The sequence below is a fragment of the Amphiura filiformis genome, chromosome 10 (assembly GCF_039555335.1).
Source record: "Amphiura filiformis chromosome 10, Afil_fr2py, whole genome shotgun sequence".
In the NCBI taxonomy this organism is placed as follows: domain Eukaryota; kingdom Metazoa; phylum Echinodermata; class Ophiuroidea; order Amphilepidida; family Amphiuridae; genus Amphiura; species Amphiura filiformis.
Genome location: NC_092637.1, coordinates 25,077,910 through 25,093,006, shown reverse-complemented (window position 1 = coordinate 25,093,006; position 15,097 = coordinate 25,077,910). Strand labels below are relative to the sequence as shown.

Sequence of the window (15,097 nt, the reverse complement as noted above, 5' to 3'; positions counted from 1 at the left end):
CTGGCTTGTAAAAGGCGCCCAATATGTCGGCCGCCATGGACAACCGTCATATAGAAAGCGTTCTAGGCGCCTATACCGCCATGTTGGCAACTCTCACAGTTTGCAATTTAGGTGCTGTGAATCGCCCTGTTTGAAAAGCCCGCGAAGTGAGTAGGCCTAATAACATTTAAAGACCTGAGCACTTGGCCCCTCAACATGTATACACTAAATTTGCGTATAGTTTAGTAATGTTTTATACATGTTCGGGGCCAAAACAAGTCTTCACAACCTTTCATAATGTTTTCACCCTGGAACACGTATTAAACATTATAAAACCCTAAGAAACTATAGGGGGGGGGGCCTACGTAACTTTAGTGTATACACGTTGAGGGGCCAAGTGGACTTACCGTCTTCTTGCGCTCAGGTCTTCATTTGGGTCCATGCATTGGGCAATGACCGAAGCGTATTGTTAGCTATAGAGGCACTGCATGATTTTATTGATTGGCTCCAAACAAAGGATTTGAACCGGTGTCCTTCAATAATCATGGCGTCCATTCAATCAAATGTTGTCATCAACCTATTTGATTGTAGTGCATTTGTTATGTGTGTGAGACCATGGAAGAAAGAGATGAGAAGGAACCACAACGACTTCGATCGGCCAAGTTTTAATCCGCTTATCTATTGACGCATGAAAAGAAAAGCTATCAATGGTACTTCCCTTCATGTATGATCCATTTACCGCGATCGATGCTTGGCGAAATCATTACTGGAAAAAATGTATAACAAACCCATCCACGAACAAACAAATGCTACCCAGAAGTAAGATTATGGAATTTCACTGATGCTCTGAACATGTATAGTAGCTTTGTTTTGGGATCTGCAGTCAAACTGTTTTCTTGATCGTGTTGTGTAGAAAATGTCCTATAAAACATCGAAAAGGTAATCAAAATCGGCCGTTTTTTTGCTGAATTTCATCTTTAGCAAATAAGGTAAGATTTTGGTGACTTTTTCGATGAAAAATAGATGTAAAATGTTCTTAAATAATGCACAATGTTCCGGTTGAGTCCGGTACATAAAACCTGTTTAATATAATAGTTTATATGTGTATAATCGTAACTAGCTAACTCGTTTCAGTGCCAAAGACTGCCAACTCTGAGAAAAAAGTCATCAAAGTTCGGAAAAATTGGGCAAAATGGAAGAAAAGATGTAGGCCATCAATGACCGATGATCACGTCACCAGAGAAAATCCTATAGGGTGCTTGCACGGAAGGTCATTAGTTCAAATCATCCTTCACACACGCTCCAGAAGACATGCAAATACATGGAATACAATACCAATCACCTATTTAATGCGGGGTATTGATCAAAGTAAATCCTTATGAATAACAATGTCAACTAAATGTCGGTAAAGGGAGTGGACAAAGTGAATGCGTTCGTTGTGGTTCCTTCTTATCTCTTTCTTCCATGGTGAGACGAACTGTCACGGTAGATTGCAATCATGCTTTTGTTAAATGCATTTCGAGTAGTCCGCTATATTTACGGTATGGTACGTCATATGCACAACCTCTATTGTTCAGTTGCTTTTATCAAACATGCTTGAATTATTAGGGCACAAACCAAAAGTTCAATGACGTCCTGTTATTTATACGTCGGTAAAAAATTCTATATTTTTATTTCATTATCTAGCGGCGAATGTTTTCTTTCTAGTACATAAATCCCGATCAGACATTTTAAAGCGATATTACAAACTCATCACGTTCCGCACCTACATGTTTCTCTGTTTTTTTACCTTTTTTCAATAGTTCGGCATTAGGCCGAATTACGATTTTTTTTAATGCGCGAAGATCGAGCGCGTGCTAGAAAAGTCTTAGGGTATATTTTGATTTTTGTTACGTTTTTGTCGCTATCTACTGAAGATAGCATTTCGTCCCAATTCATCATCTCTTTCTACTCTAGAAGCCACGTTTTAAATTATTTTCTCTATATTTTTATTTCATCATGTAATGACAAATTTTTTCATTCAATTAAGTCCCGATCATATTTGATGTTTTGATTTTTGTTACGTTTTTGTCGCTATCTACTGAAGATAGCATTTCATCCCGATTCATCATCTCTTTCTACTCTAGAAGCCACGTTTTAAATTATTTTCTCTATATTTTATTTCATCATGTAATGGCGAATTTTTCATTCTATTAAATATGTCCCCGCCATATTTGATGTTTTGATTTTTGTTATGTGTTTGTCGCTATCTACTGAAGATAGCATTTCACATCTCATCCCGATTCATCATCTCTTTCTACTCTAGAAGCCATGTTTTACATTATTTTCCCTATATTTTTATTTCATCATGTAGCGGCGAATTTTCTCTTTCTAGTAGGCTACATAAGTCCCGATCAAACATTTTAAAGCGATATTACAGACTCATCACGTTTCGAACCTACATGTTTCTCTGTTTTTTACCTTTTTCAATAGCTCGGCATTAGGCCGAATTACGATTTTTTAATGCGCGAAGAGCGAGCGCGTGTTAGAAAAGTCTTAGGGTATATTTTGATTTTTGTTACGTTTTTGTCGCTATCTACTGAAGATAGCATTTCATCCCGATTCATCATCTCTTTCTACTCTAGAAGCCACGTTTTAAATTATTTTCTCTATATTTTTATTTCATCATGTAATGGCGAATTTTTTCATTCTATTAAATATGTCCCCGCCATATTTGATGTTTTGATTTTTGTCATGTGTTTGTCGCTATCTACTGAAGATAGCATTTCACATCTCATCCCGATTCATCATCTCTTTCTACTCTAGAAGCCATGTTTTACATTATTTTCCCTATATTTTTATTTCATCATGTAGCGGCGAATTTTCTCTTTCTAGTACATACCGTAAGTGAAGTCCCGATCAAACATTTTAAAGCGATATTACAGACTCATCACGTTTCGAACCTACATGTTTCTCTGTTTTTTACCTTTTTCAATAGCTCGGCATTTAGGCCGAATTACGATTTTTTAATGCGCGAAGAGCGAGCGCGTGTTAGAAAAGTCTCACGATATAATTTTGATTTTTGTTGTGTGTTTGTCGCTATCTACTATAGCATTTCCCATCTCATCCCGATTTATCGTCTCTTTCTGCTCTTGAAGTTATGTTTTACATTATTTTCTCTTTATTTTTATTTCATCATGTAGCGGCGAATTTTCTCTTTCTAGTACATAAGTCCCGATCAAACATTTTAAAGCGATATTACAGACTCATCACGTTTCGAACCTACATGTTTCTCTGTTTTTTACCTTTTTCAATAGCTCGGCATTAGGCCGAATTACGATTTTTTAATGCGCGAAGAGCGAGCGCGTGTTAGAAAAGTCTCAGGATATATTTTGATTTTTGTTATGTGTTTGTCGCTATCTACTGAAGATAGCATTTCAAATCTCACCCCGATTCATCATCTCTTTCTACTCTAGAAGTTATGTTTTACATTATTTTCTCTATACCGTAAACGTTCGCCTAATGGCGCTATGGAGTTCATGGAAATGAGAGAGCGCCATCCCTGTAAAAGCCGACTATTATCACTGATCATTAAGGGTACGTGTAGTTAAAGGGTGAAACATGATGCACTTATGGTCCATGGCAAGCCCGATTCGACCTTTGTGGCATTAAACCCAGTTAACAGGAAATTAATCCAGTAAATCGATTCAATAAAGCAAATAAGCTCATGCATTCGATCACTAACGGCAACCAGCTTCGGTCGATTACCCCAGCTGCAGCGTGTGTAAACTCTAATTTGCATAGAGGCTGTACGTGAAATTATTGATTGGCTCCAAACAAATGATTTGAACCGGTGCACGTAATCATGGCACAGTGCAGTCCATTCAATCAAATGTTGTCATCAACCTATTTGATCGCAGTGCATTGTTATGTGTGTGAGACGAACTGTCGTGGTTGATTGCAATCAAACAAACGATGTCTTATGTATTACTTTGTTCCGTGATGAAAATCGTGATGTTTTATTTAATCACTCTCGAAAAATGTATTTCTTTTGTAGGCCTATTACTTTGTTTTGTGATGAAAATCGTGATGTTTTATTTCATCACGCTTTAAAACAAACGATTTCTTATGTATTACTTTGTTTCGTGATGAAAACCGTGATGTTTTATTTCATCATCACGCTCTAAAACAAACGATTTCTTATGCATTATATTTGTTTTGTGATGAAAATCGTGATGTTTTATTTCATCACGCTCTAAACAATAATTATAGTTACATGCATTTCAAGAAAAAAATCTTATTAAAACGGTAGGCCCTATGTTGTTTAGAAAAAATGTAGAAAGTGATGATGATGATGATGTCGATGATGATGATGATGATGATGATGATGATGATGATGATGATGATGATGATGATGATGATGATGATGTCTCCAAAAGTGTCCCGGTTTTTTTTCTTGCCCTAAATCGTGCGTATCTATTAATAAGGCACTTCAATAATCAATAATCAGTCCCGTGACGGCCTCCACTAACTAGCTACTAACTTGGGTTATGGGCCCTGATTTTCATGTTCACTGTCACTTACTCATCAGCGAAGTACGACCCTTTGTCAATTACCTACAGTACCAAATTTCGGCATACTATTTAAAAACTCATCATGATGATCGAACAGAGAGTACTTTGAATGTAGCTTGTACCGTTTTCGTGTGGCATTCTTCAGCAGTGAGCGGTCCGTTTACCAAAATTTTCGGTCAAATCTCCATTCAATTAACACGGGATTTGGCTAGCTATGCCTTGCCCTCACTCACTGTTTTACCAAAGTACGAATATTTCTGAACATCTAACCTAGCTGTAATTTTAGGTCATGTTAGAGAAATATATTTGCTAGAAGTTTTGAGAGTACTTTTAATATTGGCCGGTTATTTTTCACACATTGACGTTAACTAGGCAAATGCCTATCCTTTTAACGTGGCACGATTTGTAGAGGTCACAGCTCAATGGTGAGAGCACTGTGTATTGTGTATAGGAAAACGGACAGTAACTGCAGTATGACCTATCGACACATACAATTATGAACAAGATCGAACAAACTTGTTCATGATTATGCGGTAATCATTCACCTGATACGTTGTGGCCCAGTGAGCAGAGCATTAGACTATAGTGCGAGGATAAAGAGAACTTGTGGAGAAGATTGATGGTTCGAGTCTCATGCAGTAATTTCTGACAGATTATGATGTCTGTCAATGTTTTTTTTCTGATTTGAGGAGATTTTATTCTCTATTTTCTTGATTTTATCTTTAACATTGTTTATATAATTTTATTATTTTATCTTGTAGGCCTATGTGTCTTTTTTCATGATTCTTTGTTTTTATCGTTTCATTTTAGAGTAACTCAATCCATTCAATCAAATGTTGTAATGAACATATTTGATTGTATAGGCATTTGTTATGTGTGTGAGATGAACTGTCGCGTGCGACAAGTCTTTCAATTCGCGCAAGTGTCCTTGCCTATGCATCAGTGGTCATAAGAGGTATATCATTTTATTCGAAAGGGGGGGGGGTCCCAAATATACGGGGGTCATAAAGTCTTGGAAAGAATAATAGGAGGGGGTCATAAAATGTTTTATGACCAAAATGTAGTGAGTCACACGATGACCACAGAAAGTGTGTTATTTTATTCAAAAAGACTGATTTCAATACAATTTTGGGGTTTGGGATCATAGGGGGATGCGCAATTTTATTGACGCAGACTTTTTGTAAATTTGGGACCCCCCCCCTTCCGAAAAAAATGATAGCCCTGTAAGAGGATTCAAAAGATAACCTCTGCCCCAATAATCCCTAGCTATATTTGTTTGAAACTGTTCCACGGAGGATGTATCATAATAGGCTCAGTCTTCAAATGATATAAATAAAATTTGAATGAGTGAACGAACAAAATCATACAACGACCAACTGAATAGAGGCTGTGCATTATGACGTATCATCCCGTAAATATGGCGGACTACTCAAATGCATTCAACAAAAGCATGATTGCATCTACCGCGACAGTTCGTCTCACCCACATACTAAGTAACAAAATGCACTACGATCAAATAGGTTGATGACAACATTTGATTGAATGGACTGCACTGCGCCATGATTACGGGGAAGAAACCGGTTCAAATCCTTTGTTTGGAGCCAATCGATAAACGCAAGGCCTCTATAGCTATCATTGAATACTGGCTAGGATTCCACAACACAATGAGAACATGTTATTATAAGGCGCTTTGGAAGGCACACAATACCCCAATGGCTTTCCATATTATGTGTACTCAACAACTATTCAGTATCGAAGCCCGGTATCGAAGTTACGTAATGTTACTATGTCAACGGGATCACGCCCTTAAGGTTACACGAAGAAACGTATAAAAACGTATAAAAGACGTATAAAGTTGTTCTCTAAAACCGCGTTTTCTCAGCAATCAAATATCGCAGTGAGTCAAATGTTGGTGCATGGATGTATCTTTACATTATTTTTGTGTGTTTATACAAATTTTTAGAATCCGTTTGAAAATCCTTCGTTTAAATCATTTTTACGCACCATGTTCACAAGATCAAAAACGCGTTCCATGCAGTTTTTTCAAATGTTCGCTCCGTATAAAACCACGCCGAGTGATTGTTTTCTCCTTTTTTGTATTGTACTACAAATCGACCAAAGAAATAATGTTGCCATGGGGAAGAACCAAATACTGTACCGATTAAATTTTATTAGCCCGTTTTTTTGAACAATTTTCGAAAATCTTGTACCACAAAACACTGTTATGTAACATTATCGATATCTGGATTGTGGAACGTTAATTTTGATTTCTAACTGCCTACATTATTTCTCAAATGTCTGTCGCTTACTTTACCATTTGAATTTCACTCCAAATTTAAGCTACTTTTACGAAAAACGAGGTTTTTCGCCATCGATACCTCCGACATTTTCAGCGGTGATGAGCTTGTTTATCATAAGAGCCTGTTATGCACTATTCTATAATAGTCAGTTTGAGATCAATCAATTTCATGTGTCCCTCAGTGGCGCAATCGGTTAGCGCGCCGGACCCACGTTCTACTATATAAAACTTTAGTTTTGAGCTGGAAAACTTTGGTACGTGTTCGAGTCCCTATGAGGTCCATTCCATTTATTTTATTTTATTTTTCTCTCACTTTTTTTCTTTTTGCTTGTTCGTTTCTTTCTTTCTGACTGCAGCGATTGATTGTTTTTGCCCGTTTTTTTCATTATATAATTCAGAAATATTTAGGCTATACTATAAATATATTCATAGGCCGCGCCTATTAGACTATAGTCTAATAGGCGCGGCCTATGAATATATTTTTACAAATTAGATTAACAAAATATTGGTTGTTGGTTTTGTTATTGTTGTTGTAGTTATTGTTGTAGGCCTATATATTGCATAATAAAAAATATGCCTACTAATAGGCCTATTATAGCCTATAGAAGCATTGATTTATTTCACGACTCAGATATCATCCAGGATACTTTTAAAAATTGAAAATTTAGAAAATCCAAAGGAAAATTGCCGAAAACGGCTGCCCGCAACCCCCCCCATCAGCCCATATGGTCCTACTCCTATCATGGTCGCCCCCTCCCTATCCCTGCAACATATAGGATGACTCACGAGCCGCGGTTTGTCCGTGGCCCTAGTTCAGATTAGAGAGATTGCGGAGAGGCGTTCACTGCAAACGCCATACGGGTTACGGATTTCTGCATTTTGCGGTAGAACGTCATAGTCCCGTTCACATCCAAACTAGCCTCCTACACAGCCAGTTTGTGTCGGTCCTAACGCTCGTCGTTCCTAGTATGTTCGTGATAGCCGCATAGAGTCTGAACCAAGACTACGTGTAAACGCAATTGCAATCATGATGGCGCTATGCTGAGACAAATAATCTAAAGGTAATAGGAAGCACCCATTGATTCACCTTGGGTGCATCGAACCAGAGAAGATTATCTTCTTTCATCGAACTACTTTCCTCCGTATTGATATGCAAATACGACTGGCTGTATCTATAATGCTCTAAGCATTCAGTCCAGATTAGCGATATTTGAGTTTTGCGGGCTATTGGAAAATGAGTATAGGCCTATGTTCACACGTGTATGCTATTTGTCTAAATAATCTAAACAGAGTTTGGTGTTGGATGCCTAGGAAGTCTTGGTGTATATTATTCGAATAACAAGAAACAAACTCCATTATCATATAAATAATACCCTGTTTACTTTCTAAAGCAAAATGGAAATAGATAATCTAATATGCCTAGTTCGATACCCAGCAAACACAAATATATTACAGAAAACGTTAAATGTCGGGTTAAAGGTTATGTGAGGGTCAAGGGCATTAAAAGTTTGAATAACATTCAAAAGACCCTTTGTTCTAAACTTGCTGATAAACGTTCTAACACAATAGACACTTAAATAGGTTTGCCAAATGATATTTTACTGTAGCATTTCGAATTTTGGCTTAAAATGTTGTTGTATTATTTTTTCAGTATAACACGAGTTTCCATGATTTTTATATAAACATACATCGATATGTTATCAAAACGTTTTAACTAAAACCAAAAACATGTATGCATTATCATGTTTTAAAAACATTTTGGAGTTTGCTGAATAGTATCCATAAGCAAAACACTTTGACAGCTGTTTAATGCACAATGAAAAAGCAAGGCGAAAAATAGCGTTGCACGAACTTCTGTTCCCCGTCCCAAACAGACAATTATACCGCATTTATGCCGTAACACGACACAATCTTGCCTACAACGCCTCTTCGCAAGCTGATTTTTGGACGGCATTTTCCACACACAAATGAATAGGCAATCTGCCCGTTCGAATTCGTGTCGAAAAAAATCGAAATTGTTCACTTCTTCTTGTCTATACGAGATCAAATTTTAACCCCCAAAATGGATTTTATTACATGTCGGACTCTACTTGTTCTATTAGGATACTTTGATTCGTTTCATAACATGATAAACATAACATTTTTCTGCATTTTATAATGCGTTTTTTTGACATTTTGGAACGTCATTTTTTGCTACCAACCGCAACGTAATCGCCTTACGGTAATTCCACGATTGACCAATTCACAATAGATTTCACCCTCTAGAGGGCATAATAACCGATTTTCGACTAATGTAGCTTGCCGTTCGCGTTCCCGTGTCACGTTTCACGTAAATTTCGCAATCTCTCTATTGATACACTATTGTACGCGTGAGTTCATTCTTTTCTGCATGGCTGTTTCCATTATTAACTTACGCCCCTCTGGAATCAAGCCTTGAAAATCAATTGTATTTAACCTTAAGTAATGAACCACGATCGAAACAATCAGTACACAAAAAAGGTATACCAAAATAGCGTGATCGTAATGATCGCCATACAAACAGTGCTTGGTTCCGATACCATCACGGAGTTACGTAACTACTTCGTGGTCTGATAGTTATATGATCAATGGTCTGATCTACTTGGGTTCGATCCTTTTAAGAAAAGAAAAAATAGCTGATCATTTATAATGCATAAATGTATAAAGTAATGTAGTTACACAATTTGAAACATTGAGGCCGTTCTAAGGTCATTTAACTGTTAAATGTAGTGGAATATATCACGCATTGATAGGTAGCAGGTGGAGCCAATTTTGTCAGCGGTTTTTGTTGCCGTTTGTTCGCAGTGCCTATTTATCTAAAAAAAAATAAGAAAATTTAAATTAAATTAAAAAAAAAATTCGTTCGTAAAATGGGGACAAAATCCAAAAACATTTCTTGACCCTTCTTCACATAAAAGTGGGGGCAGAAATCAAGATTCGAACAAGTACCATTCACCATTCAAGGCGCACCCTCTACCGACTGAGCTAACGGGTCAGACAATAGAAGGGTGTAATTTTGAACCGAAGAATATTAACAAAATATGTAGAAATTACAATGTTATAAAAAGATTTACCAAAACGAGTTAGGTATAACGTATGAATCGATTTACAAATTAAGTCCAATGGCACTTTGAGAAAGAATACCTGAAGAAACCCCAACACATTTGCTGCTCTAGCAACTAACCTAGTGACCTAAAGTATTGGGTCATGTCACGATATTTTTTACTAAGGCATTAAGTCCAGGTTGCTCAATTTAACATACACGTATCCTTAATGCTGTTGAGATTTTACAAGGATGGCGCTCTCACATTTCTAAGAATCCAAAAGCGCCATTAGGCGAACGTTTACGGTATTTTAATTTCATCATGTAGCGGCGAATTTTCTCTTTCTAGTACATAAGTCCCGATCAGACATTTTAAAGCGATATTACAGACTCATCACATTCCGCACCTACATGTTTCTCTGTTTTTTTACCTTTTTTTTAATAGCTCGGCATTAGGCCGAATTTCGGGTTTTTTAATTCGCGAAGAGCGCGCCCGTGCTAAAAACGTCTTAGGATATATTTTAATTTTTGTTATGTTTTTTTTTTTTTATATCTACTGAAGATAGGCCTAGCATTTAGAATCTCATATAGTCCCAAATTAACGCCTATAGTCCCAAATTAAACCAAAACAAAATGTTGCAACATTTGAAATTTTAATTTGATTCTCAGTAGATCATCACCAGTAGGCCTAATTCGATTCGAAAATAGTTATCTCGCACAGGGGACAATGAAAACATAGGCCTGCATTTTATTTCAGCTATATATGCCTACTAGTATTAGAACAAAAAACCACATGCAATTAAAATTATAAACCAAAACAAAATGTAGCAACATTTGAAATTTTAATTTGATCTTCAGAAGATAGCACACCAGTAACATGATTCTATAAAATATCGCTAGTTGGGGTTCATATACCACTAAATCCGCCTGTGAAGCGGTTTCCGGTAAAAGTTTATCACGCCTAGTCCCAAACTTTGCATAAAAATTCTAGAAAATCGGTACAATTATTAACAATTTTAGTGTTGAAAATCGTGTTTTACTAGAACTTGTGAATATGATCTCTACAAATTTGAAAAGAAAATGCGAAAATTTGAGTGATATTTACGATTATATGCGCATGAACAAACGAGGTCAGCACGCGGTTAGCAGTCGGATGTAAACACGGGAAAATGTGGCCATTTTATATAGCACTAATCATCTCAAAAATTAGTCGGACCTAAAATGTGCAGTCATTTTCAGAAATGTTATGCAGAATTTTGTTCTAGTTAAGATGATATCAAATATATATTTCAAAGTTGGACGTAACTCGACTTATGGCCAAAACGCGACCCCTATATAGCACGTAAAGTCTCTGGAAAGCTTTTTAGTGGTAGGGCCTATGTACCCTTTATCTCGTTCAGCAAACAAAAACGACAACCAACGGGCATTTAAATTTGAGCTATCTGCAGTTGATAGCAAAATCACACGAATCCGACAAACATCAAAATGACATAAAACAGATAGAGAAATGTAAAAGCTTTATTTCTCAGTTTCTTTCAGCGTCATACAGTATTCGGTTCTTGAGATATTTCAATTTTAATATTACCCATGTAAATCAATGCAGGAGCTCTATAGACACCGGTACCAGAATCGAGCAAATTACGGCATGTCTCGCTACATTTTTGTTTAGTATATAAAAATCGGCACTATAATGCAAAGCTATAAAGAAATGTTAAAATGACGAAGCTGACAAAAATTGCTATCTTCAGAAGATAGCAAGCAAACAAAATTAAAAATAATAATATTAAAAAAAAACCATTGTCTAGTACGCGTTGTAGATGATGATTCAGTACGGGGCTAAACGACAAAAACTCTATTTTTACCTCTTTTTTTTCTTCCTTTTTTTTTAAATAGCGCGGCATATAGGCCGAATGCCGATTTTTTAATTCGGGCAGAGTAACCGTGCGCGTTTTAGGATTTTTCGCTATATCTACTGAAGATAGCATTTAGAATCTCATCCCGATTCATTGCATCTTTCTACTCTAGAAGTAATGTTTTACATTATTTTCTCTAAATTTTACTTCATCATGTAGCGGCGAGTTTTTTCTTTCAAAATACATCAGTCCCGATCAGAAAGTTTAAAGCGATATTACAGACTCATCACTTTCCGCATCTGCCTGTTTCTCTATTTTTACCTCTTCCGGTCTTAATTAGTCGGACCTAATTTTCAGAAATGTTATGCAGAATTGTGTTCTAGTTAAGATGATATCAAATATATATTTCAAAGTTGGACGTAACTCGACTTATGGCCAAAACGCGACCCCTATTTAGCACGTTAAGTCTCTGGAAAGCAATTTTTTGTGGTATGTACCCTTTATCTCGTTCAGCAGACAAAAACGACAACCAACGGGCATTTAAATTTGAGCTATCTGCAGTTGATAGCAAAATCACACGAATCCGACAAACACCAAAATGACATAAAACAGATAGAGAAATGTAAAAGCTTTATTTCTCAGTTTGTTTCAGCGTTATACAGTATTCGGTTTTTGAGATATTTCAATTTTAATATTACCCATGTAAGTCAATGCAGGAGCTCTATAGACACCGGCACCAGAATCGAGCAAATTACGGCATGTCTCGCTACATTTTCTTTTAGTATAAAAATCGGCACTAGGCCGAATGCAAAGCTATAAAGAAATGTTAAAATGACGAAGCTGACAAATATTGCTATCTGCAGAAGATAGCAAGCAAACAAAATTAAAAATAATAATATTTAAAAAAAACATTGTCTAGCACGCGTTATAGATGATGATTCAGTACAGCGCGAAACGACAAAAATGCATTGAACGGGGTTGCGCGCTCAGAGAAAAAAATTGGCATTAGGCCGACTGCAGAGCTATAAAGAAAAGTAAAAATGACGAAGCTGACCAAAATTTAAAACGTCACTTATAAAGCAGAGATTATCATTTGTCTGTTTCTCTATTTTTACCTCTTTTTTTCTCCCTTTTTTTTTTAATAGTGCGGCTTATACGCCGAATGCCGATTTTATAATTCGGGCAGAGTAACCGTGCGCGTTTTAGGATTTTTTCGCTATATCTACTGAAGATAGCATTTAGAATCTCATCCCGATTCATTGCATCTTTCTACTCTAGAAGTGATGTTTTACATTATTTTCTCTAAATTTTTACTTCATCATGTAGCGGCGAGTTTTTTTTCTTTCTAATAGGCCTACATCAGTCCCGATCAGAAAGTTTAAAGCGATATTACAGACTTATCACTTTCCGCATCTGCCTGTTTCTCTATTTTTACCTCTTCCGGACTTAATTAGTCGGACCTAAAATGTGTAGTCATTTTCAGAAATGTTATGCAGAATTTTGTTCTAGTTAAGATGATATCAAATATATATTTCAAAGTTGGACGTAACTCGACTTATGGCAAAAACGCGACCCCTATTTAGCACGTAAAGTATCTGGAAAGCTTTTTTGTGGTATGTAGCCTTTATCTCGTTCAGCAGAAGATAGCAAGCAAACAAAATTAAAAATAATAATATTTAAAAAAACATTGTCTAGCACGCGTTATAGATGATGATTCAGTACAGCGCGAAACGACAAAAATGCATTGAACGGGGTTGCGCGCTCAGAGAAAAAAATTGGCATTAGGCCGACTGCAGAGCTATAAAGAAAGGTAAAAATGGCGAAGCTGATCAAAATTTAAAACGTCACTTATAAAGCAGAGATTATCATCTGCCTGTTTCTCTATTTTTACCTCTTTTTTTTTTTCTCCCTTTTTTTTTTTAATAGTGCGGCTTATACGCCGAATGCCGATTTTATAATTCGGGCAGAGTAACCGTGCGCGTTTTAGGATTTTTTCGCTATATCTACTGAAGATAGCATTTAGAATCTCATCCCGATTCATTGCATCTTTCTACTCTAGAAGTGATGTTTTACATTATTTTCTCTAAATTTTTACTTCATCATGTAGCGGCGAGTTTTTTTCTTTCTAATAGGCCTACATCAGTCCCGATCAGAAAGTTTAAAGCGATATTACAGACTTATCACTTTCCGCATCTGCCTGTTTCTCTATTTTTACCTCTTCCGGACTTAATTAGTCGGACCTAAAATGTGTAGTCATTTTCAGAAATGTTATGCAGAATTTTGTTCTAGTAAGATGATATCAAATATATATTTCAAAGTTGGACGTAACTCGACTTATGGTCAAAAACGCGACCCCTATTTAGCACGTAAAGTCTCTGGAAAGCTTTTTTGTGGTATGTACATGTACCCTTTATCTCGTTCAGCAGACAAAAACGACAACCAACGGGCATTTAAATTTGAGCTATCTGCAGTTGATAGCAAAATCACACGAATCCGACAAACACCAAAATGACATAAAACAGATAGAGAAATGTAAAAGCTTTATTTCTCAGTTTGTTTCAGCGTCATACAGTATTCGGTTCTTGAGATATTTCAATTTTAATATTACCCATGTAAATCAATGCCGGAGCTCTATAGACACCGGCACCAGAATCGAGCAAATTACGGCATGTCTCGCTACATTTTCTTTTAGTATAAAAATCGGCACTAGGCCGAATGCAAAGCTATAAAGAAATGTTAAAATGACGAAGCTGACAAAAATTGCTATCTTCAGAAGATAGCAAGCAAACAAAATTAAAAATAATCTTACTATAAATAGGGGAATGTTGTGACTATGCATATATGAAAGTTAAAGGCTCCGTCAGTTTCGATCCAAATGTTGCCAAATTCATACAGGACATCAAGGCATATATACCGTGACGGTAATGCGAAAATTTGGTTGGAAACGGTCAAGAATTGGCTGCAAACACAGTGAAAATATGGGCAAAACGGGCTTTTTGTTATGAAAATCAGTTGTCAGCCTACGCGTCACTGCAGCTGGCCGGCAGCGCGTCGGCACCGCGTGCGTAATTCGCACTACGCCAATGCGCGCGTAAACGGCGCAGAGCCACACGACTTGCGAGCCAGAGACCAGTGGACATGATAATACGGAAAGAAGGAAAAATAAAGGGCAAAAAGGTACATGGACGGGTCACGGGATAACGGGAGAACACGTCCGCAGACACGTTATGAGAGGACGTAATAAATACGGGAAAAAGATGTGTGTTGTAAACACAACATGAAGCGGTACTATAAAGAAAAAGAAAATTAAAATGAGGACAAAAAAGGTAGGCCTACGAGTAATAGACCAACG

The 15,097-nt window shown here is 36.7% G+C and overlaps 1 long non-coding RNA gene across 1 annotated transcript in view; it reads left to right on the top strand.

Moving 5' to 3' along the window:
- The window catches only part of LOC140162676 (uncharacterized), a 252,946-nt gene that overhangs the window by 119,153 nt on the left and 118,696 nt on the right, over nt 1-15,097 (top strand). The window lies entirely within an intron of this gene.